An 11,509-nucleotide genomic window follows, 5' to 3' on the forward strand; every position below is an offset into this window, starting at 1 on the left:
AGGGGGCCATCTTCAGACTAGCTTGATAGCTACTATTATAAGAGAACTCTGCATACGGGAGAGATTCCTCCCATTTCTTGCCGAAGGAAATGACGCAAGCTCGAAGCATGTCCTCGAGAACTTGATTGACGCGTTCAACTTGTCCTTGCGATTGAGGATGAAACGCAGTACTGAATGACAGATGAGTTCCCATAGCTTCTTGGAAACTTGCCCAGAATCTTGAAGTAAATAAGCTGCCACGGTCTGAGCTGATAACCAATGGAATACCGTGGAGTGAAACAATCCTGGACATATAGAGCGTTGCCAACTGGCTAGCAGTGATCGTTTCTTTGACCGCCAGGAAATGTGCAACTTTGGAAAGCCGGTCAATGACGACAAGAATAGCATCATTACCTTTTTGTGATTTCGGAAATCCAGTGACGCAGTCCATCTCAACATGGTCCCATTTCCATTCAGGAATAGATATAGGTTGCAGGGTTCCAGCAGGCCTTTGATGTTCTGCTTTGATACGACGGCAAACGTCACACTCAGCAACATAACGAGCAATGTCTTGCTTCATATTAGACCACCAGAATCTCTGACGGATGTCTTGGTACATCTTTGTACTACCAGGATGGATACACAGAGGCGTATCATGAGCTTCTTTCATAACTTCCTGTGTCATATCCAAGTTTTTCTCTGCACATGGCACCACTAGGCGGCCCTTGAAGTATAGGGTGCCATCTTCAGCAATGGTGAAAAATGAGGGCTTTCCTTCTGCAAGGTAGCGCTTAATCTTGTGGGCTTCAGAGTCATACTTCTGTAGCCTTTTGATGCTGTCCTCGAGATCTGGTTTAGCAACTAGGGTATTGAGAGAACCCTGGGTAACAACGTGGAGGTTCACCTTGCCAAACTCCTTAGGAGGGGGAATGAGTGCACCCGAAGGAACAATATGGAGGTTCAGCTTCCTGAATTCTTCAACAAGCAAGGGCTGAACTTTGTGAACCTAAAGGTGGTTGCAGTAAGACTTGCGGCTCAAGGCATCAGCCATTACATTAGCCTTGCCTGGCGTATAGGAAATACCCAAGTCAAAGTCTGCAACAAGCTCCATCCATCTCTGTTGACGGAGGTTCAGATCTGGCTGAGTAAACAGATACTTCAGACTTTGGTGGTCGGTGAAGATCTCGCAACGATTATCGAGAAGGTAATGTCGCCACTGCTTCAGCGCATGAATGACAGCAGCAAGTTCAAGGTCGTGAACTGGGTAGTTCTCTTCGTGAGGGCGCAATTTTCGAGAGGCATAAGCAATCACTTTGCGGTCTTGCATTAGGACACAGCCTAATCCTTGACGGGAAGCGTCGCAGTAAATGACGAAGTCCTTCTTAGTATCAGGTGGAGCTAGAACTGGGGCAGAAGTCAACTTGTCTTTGAGTGCCTGGAAACTTTCCTGACATTTGTCTGTCCATTGGAACTTGACACCCTTATGCAACAGGTTAGTCAGAGGCCTGGCGATCTTAGAGAAGTTCTCGATGAATCGACGGCAATAGCTGGCGAGACCGAGAAAACTTCTGACTTGCTTAACGTTCTTGGGAGGAGTCCAATCAAGAATAGCCTGAACTCGTTCAGGGTTGACGGCAATACCATCCTTAGAGATGACATGCCCAAGATAGGTTACTTCCGGTAGCCAGAATTCACATTTGGAGAACTTGGCATATAGTTGATGTTCTCGTAGCTTTTCCAGCACAAGTCGAAGATGTTCCGCATGTTCTTCTTCGTTCTTGGAAAATATCAGGGTATCATCCAGATAAACCACGACGAACTTGTCGAGGTAATCCATGAATATGTAGTTCATCAGACGAGAGAAGGTGGCTGGAGCATTGGTTAAACCGAAAGACATGACGGTGTACTCGTATGAACCATAGCGAGTCACGAAGGCGGTCTTTGGGATATCCTCTTCGCGAACACGAATCTGGTGGTAGCCCAACCTCAAGTCGAGCTTAGAGAACACTGACGAACCCGCCAGTTGATCATACAGATCATTGATCCGAGGAAGAGGGTATTTATTCTGAATGGTAGCTTGGTTTATAGGACGGTAGTCTTGAACTAACCGGTTTGTCCCATCCTTCTTCTTGACAAAGAGAGAAGGTGCTCCCCAAGGAGAGCAACTTGGGCGAATGAATCCTTTGCGAAGAGACTTGTCGATTTCCTCCTTAAGCTCAAGGAGTTCATGCGGCGGCATTTTGTAGGGTCGCTTGGCTATAGGAGTGGTGCCTGGTTTCAAGTCGATGATGAATTCGACAGCTCTAGCAGGGGGAATCCCCGGAAGTTCTTCAGGGAAGACGTTGAGGAATTCACGCACGACGGGAATGTTTTCAATGCCCTCGAGTGGTGCAGCGTTCAATGCATTCAATGCATAGAGCCTTGCCTCGGCATTTTGCACCAGATGGGCTTGGTAAGTAACTATCTCATCTGAAGGGTGTAGCAGATGGACGGTCTTAGTGGTGCAAACGATTGAAGCATTATGCGCTTTTAACCAATTCATTCCCAGAATGAGATCAATGCTACAGGACTTCAGTACGATGGGAGAGACAAGAAATTCCAGTCCTTCAATTTCAACAGTAACATCGTGACTAACCATAGTGGTTTGACATTGGCCCGCAGGGGTGTGTACCACTAGCGGAGTGTTTATCTCTTCGTAATTAATGCCATGCAGGAATGCAAATTCTGCTGATATGAATGAATGGGATGCTCCTGTATCAAATAAAACGGATGCTGGTACTGAATTTACGAGGAGTGTACCCATCACAGTAGCAGGCTGGTCTTGAGCTTCGCTGAGATCAACGTGGTTGGCATGAGCACGACCATAAGACTTAGCATTGTTGTTGCGGGGCTGGTTGTTACCACGGCCAGCTGCTGGAAGGGCCAGTTGATTCTGGTTCTGATAGCAGTTCCTGGCAAAGTGACCCGGTTGACCACACTTGAAGCACAGACCATTATCGGGAGTGGGAACAGGAGCCCCAGGTGGGGGAGCTGGTAGCTTTGACTGCCTAGATGGTGGAGGAGGCAGACGCGGTGCAGCATAAGATTTCCTAGGAGCAGGTGCATTTGGACGATACATGCTGTTCGGGATCCATATCTTACGCTTCTGTGAGGGCGAGCCCGAAGATGAGCCCGTGTCACGGTTGCGCCTCTGAGAGCTCTGGTATTCCTGCAGACCAGTCTCGACATTGATGGCCTTATTCACCAAGGTGGCGAAATCGGCGAAGTCATGCACTAGAAGTGCGAGCTTGATGTCAGCTTGTAGTCCATCTCGGAACTTCTCCTGTCTGCGTGCATCAGTTGCAATGTCTTCTTCAGCATAGCGGGACAAGTCCAGAAACTCCCGCTGATAAGCTTCGACAGTTTTGTTGCCTTGGGTGAGGTTGCGAAACTCACGCTTCTTCCGGTCCATGACTCCCTGAGGAATGAAGCGGGCACGGAAAGCAGCTTGGAAGTCTGGCCAGGTGATGATTGTTCCAGCTGGCAGAGTACGCCTGTGGCTGTCCCACCACTGAGCTGCGGGTCCCTTCAGAAAGAAGGAAGCAAAGTTGACATAGCTGGCAGGGGCTACATCAGCAGACTCCATCTCATAGGTGATGTCACGGAGCCAGTCATCAGCATCCAGAGGCTGAGTTGAGCTGCGGTAGATGGTTGGGTTGAGGCGTATGAAATCTTGAAGAGTCACTTGGGCTGGCTGCTGGTTCATATTGGGGCGAGGAAACTGAGCCATCATATTTTCCATGAATTGGCGGTTCAGTTCAAACTGTTGGATCATACCAGCCATGTACTCAGGTGGTGGTGGGGCATCGCCACCACGACCACGACCACCTGGTCTAACCATCCTGCTAATATATAACAGGGGTAGTTCAGCATTGAGAAAATTTGCAATGACAAGAATCATTCATGATGAAACATGCATAATGAAAGGAGCACGATAGCTACTACATAGTAGTCGGCATAACTTTACAAAAGGGGTCATGCATAGAGTTCAGTACATCGAGTTCAGTACATAGGCTAAAACACCATAGGCGGCACACAGGCTCGCGGCGACTGCAACTAATACTAACTAAGCAAGACTACATCAGTCCCAAGAGGTACTGTGGAGGTAATCGTAGCCCGACAGCTGGTAGTGAGGCAACGGATAGCCCGCCACGTCAGCAGACTGGGGGCCGCGGATACTCAGGTGTAGAGCCCGACGCTCAGGTGGCAGAAGAGGACCAAGTGCGGGAGAGTAGCCTCCCACCTCTGGCCAACCAACACCGTGGGGCATCACGGTCCTGGCTGGGTAGATCGCAGTACGCGGTACCTGTCCAAACCGAACAAAGGGGTGCAGCAGCGTCAGAGCACGGTAAAGGTGCTGACGGGTGGTGTACATCTCGTGGCGAAGAGCTCGGTTAGCTCGATCCAGCCCATCAGCATGCAGAACCAGGTGCTGATGGTAGAAGGGCTCTCGGGTGATAGTGGAGTAGGCAGCAGTATAGTATCCCTCCGCACCAACATCAGATGCGATAGCAATGTGCCTGAAAGGGGAGGTGTCCAACTCCTGATACTCTCCACGAAGACGTGTCAGAGCAGCATAGGCAGCATCGTGGACAGCCATATCGATGGTCACACCAACACCATGTGCGGTGTGCAGCACAGTAGTGGAGTCGTACTCCCGAGAGTAGAGGTGGACGATGGCACGGTACTGCTCCTGGTTAAAGTCCTGGTACTCCTCGTAGACGGTGTACTCAGGGTGCCAGCGATAACCCAGATAGGTCATCATCTCAGCTAGCACCGCAGGTGATCCCGAGGCACCAATGGCCGTCGTGTGACGAACGACCTGCCTCGTGGGTTCCATCTGAAATCAAAGACGTTTCAAAGGAGTCAAATGACAGTGTGTCAATTGTTCAATATACTATTCTAGGAAACAAATATGGCTTATCCAACTTTGGGGTGAACACGGTCACGGGATCCTAGTGTTAAAGTTAGTAAATTCGTTTAACCCGAGTAGAAGAGAGTTCAGAGTCCCAGAGTAAAGGTCGAGGAGTAAAAGATACTAGTACCACCCAATGGCGACGTGGGCCCATAAGACACACAGCCATGTTAGTAAAAGTTTTGTAATGTCTAGACTCGACTTCGGCCAAGGAGTGTGGAAAGGGGGATTCCTACAGGCAGTCGGCTCTGATACCAACTTGTGACGCCCCCGATTTGACCGTACACTAATCATGCACGCAAATGTGTACAATCACGATCAGGGACTCACGGGAAGATATCACAACACAACTCTACAACATAAATAAGTCATACAAGCATTATAATACAAGCCAGGGGCCTCGAGGGCTCGAATACAATTGCTCGATCATAGACGAGTCAGCGGAAGCAACAATATCTGAGTACAGACATAAGTTAAACAAGTTTTGCCTTAAGAAGGCTAGCACAAAGGTAGCAACGATCAAAGAGGCAAGGCCTCCTGCCTGGGACCTCCTAACTACTCCTGGTCGTCGTCAGCGGCTTGCACGTAGTAGTAGGCACCTCCAGTGCCGTGGGTGTCGTCGTCGACGGTGGCGTCTGGCTCCTGGACTCCAGCATCTGGTTGCGACAATCAGGTAGATAGGAAGGGGGGAAAGAGGGAGAGAAGCAACCGTGAGTACTCATCCAAAGTACTCGCAAGCAAGGAGCTATACTACATATGCATGGGTATATGTGTAAAGGGGCATATCAGTGGACTGAACTGCAGAATGCCAGAATTAAAAGGGGGATAGCTAGTCCTGTCGAAGACTACGCGTCTGGACATCTCCATCTTGCAGCATGTAGAAGAGAGTAGATTGAAGTCCTCCAAGTAGCATCGCATAGCATAATCCTACCCGGCGATCCCCTCCTCGTCGCCCTGTTAGAGAGCGATCACCGGGTTGTATCTGGCACTTGGAAGGGTGTATTTTATTCAGTATCCAGTTCTAGTTGTCATAAGCTCAAGGTACAACTCCGGGTCGTCCTTTTACCGAGGGACACGGCTATTCGAATAGATAAACTTCCCTGCAGGGGTGCACCACATTACCCAACACGCTTGATCCCAATTGGCCGGACACACTTTTCTGGGTCATGCCCGGCCTCGTAAAATCAAGCGTCGCAGCCCCACCTAAGCACAACAGAGCGGTCAGCACGCCGGTCTAATCCTAAGCGCGCAGGGGTCTGGGCCCATCGCCCTATGCACACCTGCACGTTGCGAACGCGGCCGCGAGCAGACCTAGCAACCCACACGATCACGGCGGTTACGTCAAAGCGGTCCAACACGGCGCGCGCCACTCAGTCGCTGACGTCACGAAGGCTTCGGCTGATACCACGACGCCGGGATACCCATAACTACTCCCGCGTAGATGGTTAGTGCGTATAGACCAAATGGCCAGACTCAGATCAAATACCAAGATCTCGTTAAGCATGTTAAGTATCCGCGAACGCCGACCAGGGCCAGGCCCACCTCTCACCTAGGCGGTCTCAACCTGCCCTGTCGCTCCGCCACAAGGATCCACTTGCGGGTACTCCTACGAGCCGACCCGACTTTAGTCATCACATGTGTCATGTATATAGTATATAAGTATATACCCGTGATCACCGCCCAGGTGATCACGGCCCGATAGTATAGCACAGCAGACGGACAAGAATGTAGGGCCACTGATGGAAAACTAGCATCCTATACTAAGCATGTAGGATTGCAGGTAAAGGTAACAACAGTAGTAGCAAGGATAGGCTATGCATCAGGATAGGATATCGAAAAGCAGTAACATGCTACACTACTCTAATGCAAGCAGTATAGAGAAGAGTAGGCGATATCTGGTGATCAAGGGGGGGGCTTGCCTGGTTGCTCTGGCAAGTAGGAGGGGTCGTCGACTCCGTAGTCGAACTGGGCAGCAGCAGTGGCGGTCTCGTAGTCTACCGGAGAGAAGAGGGGGAAGAAACAGTAAATACAATGCAAACATAAGCATGACGATGCGTGACATGACAGTGAGCGGTGCTAGGGGTGTCCTAACGCGACAGTAGGTGTTACCGGTGAAGGGGGGGAACATCCGGGAGGTATTCCCGATGTTTCGCGTTTTCGGACAGACGGACCGGAGAGGGAAAGTTGCTAGTTCGATAGGTTAGGGAGGTGTGGTGGATGAACGGACTGCGTATTTGGATTCGTCTCGTCGTTCTGAGCAACTTTCATATAGAAAACATTTTCATCCGAGTTACGGTTTAAAAGATATGAATTTTCAAAGTTTATTTGAATTTCTGGAATTATTTATATTCAGAAAAATGAATTATGACGTCAGCATGAGGCAATGCTGACGTCAGCAAGTCAACAGGTCGGTTGACCAGTCAAACCAGACAGGTGGGTCCAGTGGGACCCACATGTCAGCCTCTGTTAGTCTAATACTTAATTAAACTAATCTAACAGTATAATTAGAGGGGTGGGCCCCACATGTCAGTGAGTGATTAGTTAAATAATTATTTTTATTTATAAAACATTTTCCTTTTCTTTATTTTTGCGGCGGGGCCCGCATGTCAGTGACTGGGCCTGCCCAGTCAGCAGTTGACTGGGTCAACCCAGTCAACTGGGGCCCGTGGGGGCCACTGGCAGGGGCACTGGGGTGGCCCCAGGCCTGCCACATCGGCGGCCGGCGCCGGAGCAACGCCGGCGACCAAACGCACGGCGGCGCGGCTCGGGAGGGGTACGGGTTTCACCCACAGTGGGTTTGCGGGGGCGGGGCTTGGCGCGTTCGACGCGGCTCGACGTCGCGCGTCCAACGGCGGTGGTCGGAGGGGCTGGAACGGCCGGAGACGACCGCTACGAGCTCGCCGGCGGCGAGGTGCTACGGGTGCCCGACGGAAGCTGCATTAGAGCGCGCGAACGGCCGAACTAAGTAGCTAGGCGGGGGCGGCATGGTGCGGTCGGGCTAGTGGGCCTACGCCCGTGACCATTTGGTCACCGGAGACCCGCCGGCGGCGAGCTCCGCGGCGTGGCGATCGGGCGCGCGTGGGGGAGCAGCTACGGAGCGCGAGCGAGCTAACGGAGAGGGGGAGGAGATGCGGGAGCTCACAGCGGAGCTGTAGGGAGTGGCAGCGTGCTCGGGGAGGGCGCGGGGTAGCCGGAATCGGCGACGAACGACGGCGGCCATAGGTTGAAGACGAGCTCGGGGAGGCCGGTGCAGAGGCGCTCGGCTCGTTCCCGAGGGCATAGTCGACGTAGTCGACGGCGGGGAGTCGTTCGGGCACGTCGTCGGGGCGATCGGGGCACGGTGGCCGCGAGTTCGACGGTGAACGGCGGCGAGCACGCGCGGGCAGAGGGGATCGAAGGGGAGAGAGAGGTGGATCTGGCGGGGGAGAGGCGCAGAGGCCGAGGGAGTGAGCGGGGTGAGTGGGAGAGAGGCCCGAGGAGGCGGGGGCCGCTGGCGCCCTTATCCTCTCCGGTGTCGGTGCCGGCGAGGGGGTCGGGCGGGAGCGCGCCCCTGTTCCGACCCGGTCGGGGGAACAGGGAAGGGGGCGAGGGAGGAGAGGTGGGCTGGGCCGGGGTCGGGGGTGCGGGGGTGCGGCCCAGTTTGGGCCGGGGGGGGGGGGGGTTCGGTGCAGATGGGCCACGGGTCCAGTGGGGGGGAAGGCCTGCTCCTTTTTTTTCTTTTCCTGCTCTGTTTCTGTTTTCTGTTTTCTTTTTATTTGCTTATTTCCTTTTCTGTTTTATTTCATTTAAAAGTATTTAGGTATTTTATAAAAATGTGTTTTCTCCACCATAATTACCAGTGTAATATTTGGCACCCACTGAACATTTTTTTTGAGTTTTTGAAAACTTTTATTTTTCACTTTAATTATATTTGAAGTTTGAACTAGGAGTTTGAAAAGGAAGGTGATTCAAATGTGATCAAGCCCTGTTTAGCAACATGATTAGTTTAATCACAGGGAGTTACTGTAGCATGATTCTCAGGGTGTTACAGGTATGTAACCACCTCAAAGCTATTCTTTCCGTTCGATCTATTCAAGAGTTCGTACTAAAATAACACAAAGCTATTCTTTCCGTTCGATCTATCCTAGAGTTCATACTAAAATAACACCAAAGCAAATTCATATTCATAATACTCAATCCAACACAAAGAACTTCAAAGAGTGCCCCAAGGTTTCTACCGAAGAAACAAAGACAAGAACGTGCATCAACCCCTATGCATAGATTACCCCAATGTCACCTCGGGAATCCGCGAGTTGAGTGCCAAAACATATATCAAGTGAATCAATACGATACCCCATAGTCACCACGAGTATTCAATTGCAAGACATATATCAAGTCTTCTCAAATCCTTAAAAGTATTCAATACGATAACAACGAAATCTCAAAGAGAAAAACTCAATTCATCACAACAAGATAGAGAGGGGAAAACACCATATGATCCGACTATATTAACAAAGCCCGCGATACATCAAGATCATGACATCTCAAGAACACGAGAGAGAGAGAGAGAGAGAGAGAGAGAGAGAGAGAGAGAGAGATTAAACACATAGCTACTGGTACAAACCGTCAACCCTGAGGGTGGACTACTCCCTCCTCATCGTGGTGGCCGCCGGGATAATGAAGATGGCCACCGGAGATGATTCCCCCCTCCGGCAGGGTGCCGGAATGGGTCTAGATTGGTTTTCGGTGGCTACAGAGGCCTGCAGCGGCGGAACTTCTGATCTAAGGTTACCCCGAAGGGTTTCGAAATATTTGGGAAATTATAGTGCAAAGAAGGGGTGCGGGAGGCAACTGAGGTGGGAACAACCCACCTGGGCGCGCCAGGTGGGCCTGGCGCGCCCTGGTGGGTTGTGCCCCCCTCGAGGCACCCCCCAGGTGCTGCTCTGGCCCATTGGTTTCCTTCTGGTCCATAAAAAATCCAAAAACTAGTTTCGCGGTGTTTGGACTCCGTTTGATATTGATTTTCTGCGATGTAAAAAACAAGCAAAAAACAACAACTGGCACTGGGCACTGGGTCAATAGGTTAGTCCCAAAAAATGATATAAAGTTGCTATAAAATGGTTGTAAAACACCCAAGAATGATAATATATTGGCATGAATACTTCATAAATTATAGATACGTTGGAGACGTATCAGCATCCCCAAGCTTAATTCCTGCTCGTCCTCGAGTAGGTAAATGATAAAAGAAATAATTATGAAGTGTGAATGCTAGCAAAGTGCATAAGTTTGATCAATGATAGTTTCAATCACTTTTCCTAGCATCATAACATCAATTCTTTCTTATAAAACTTCTCATGTTATAGTGGCAACCAAATCACATGTTAAGGTTCAAACAATGAACTCTCTTGAAACTCAACAACCTATGTTCTTAGTCACCAAGCAATTGCAATTCAACTTATTCAACAGAGTTTAAGTAAGAGCTCCACATACTCAACTATCATATAGTCTTCTATGATTGCTAACACTCACCGCATACACATGAGCAAAACGTTTCAACCGGACACATAGAAAGATAGGGGCTTATTGTTTTGCCTCCCAACGTATTCACCTCAAGGGTGATGTCAACAATAATAACTCATGCTACCCATATTCAACTGGACATATTGCCTAGATCTTTCCTCATCACATGATGCTTGCCAAAAGAGAAAAATAAAAAGGAATAGAGAGAATAACTTTGACTCTTTGCATGAAAGTAAATACATAAAAGTAAAAGATAGGCCAGCCCTTCGCAGAGGGAAGTAGGGATTTGTAGAGGTGCCAGAGCTCAAAGCAAAAATTGAGAGATAAAAACATTTTGAGAGGCATACTTTTCCCACCAACGAAAACGACTTAGAGCTCCCAACACTTTCCATGCTAGATATATCATAGGCGGTTCCCAAATAGAAAATAAAGTTTATTCCTTTTTCCACCATACTTTCACTTTCCATGGCTAGCCGTATCCACGGGTGCCCTCCATACCAACACTTTCCAAGGAATTCATTATTTGACAACATAAAGTAAATTCATTTTTCATTTCAGGACTGAGCATCCCTAATACCTTTGTCTTACTCTCGTGCAATGACAAGTGAATAAACACTCATCGTGAGAATAACACATCTAGCATGGCAAATATTGGCCACCCCTCACCGCCTCGTGAGCGGTACGAGCACAGAAAAGAGAAATTTATTTTTGAGAATTAGAGATGGCACATACAAATTTGCTTAGAACGGCATGGAAATACCACATATAGGTAGGTATGGTGGACTCTTGAAAATAAGATTTTTGTTTAAGGCTTTTTGGATGCACAAGTAGTATCTCTACTTGGTGCGGAAATGTTGGCTAGCAAAGATGGGGGGCAAGCACCACATGTTGAAGGATCTATGACAATATAACTTCTATGTGAATATGAACAAACATAAATCATAACGTTGTCTTCCTTGTCCAACGCCAAATTTTTTGGCATATAATATTTTGATGAGGGCTCACAATCACAAAATATTTCCATGATAGTGTATTTGCATGTGAAAGTTCTCTTCCTTATACTAATTATTCATGAAT

The sequence above is a fragment of the Aegilops tauschii genome, chromosome 3 (genome assembly GCF_002575655.3).
Source record: "Aegilops tauschii subsp. strangulata cultivar AL8/78 chromosome 3, Aet v6.0, whole genome shotgun sequence".
In the NCBI taxonomy this organism is placed as follows: domain Eukaryota; kingdom Viridiplantae; phylum Streptophyta; class Magnoliopsida; order Poales; family Poaceae; genus Aegilops; species Aegilops tauschii.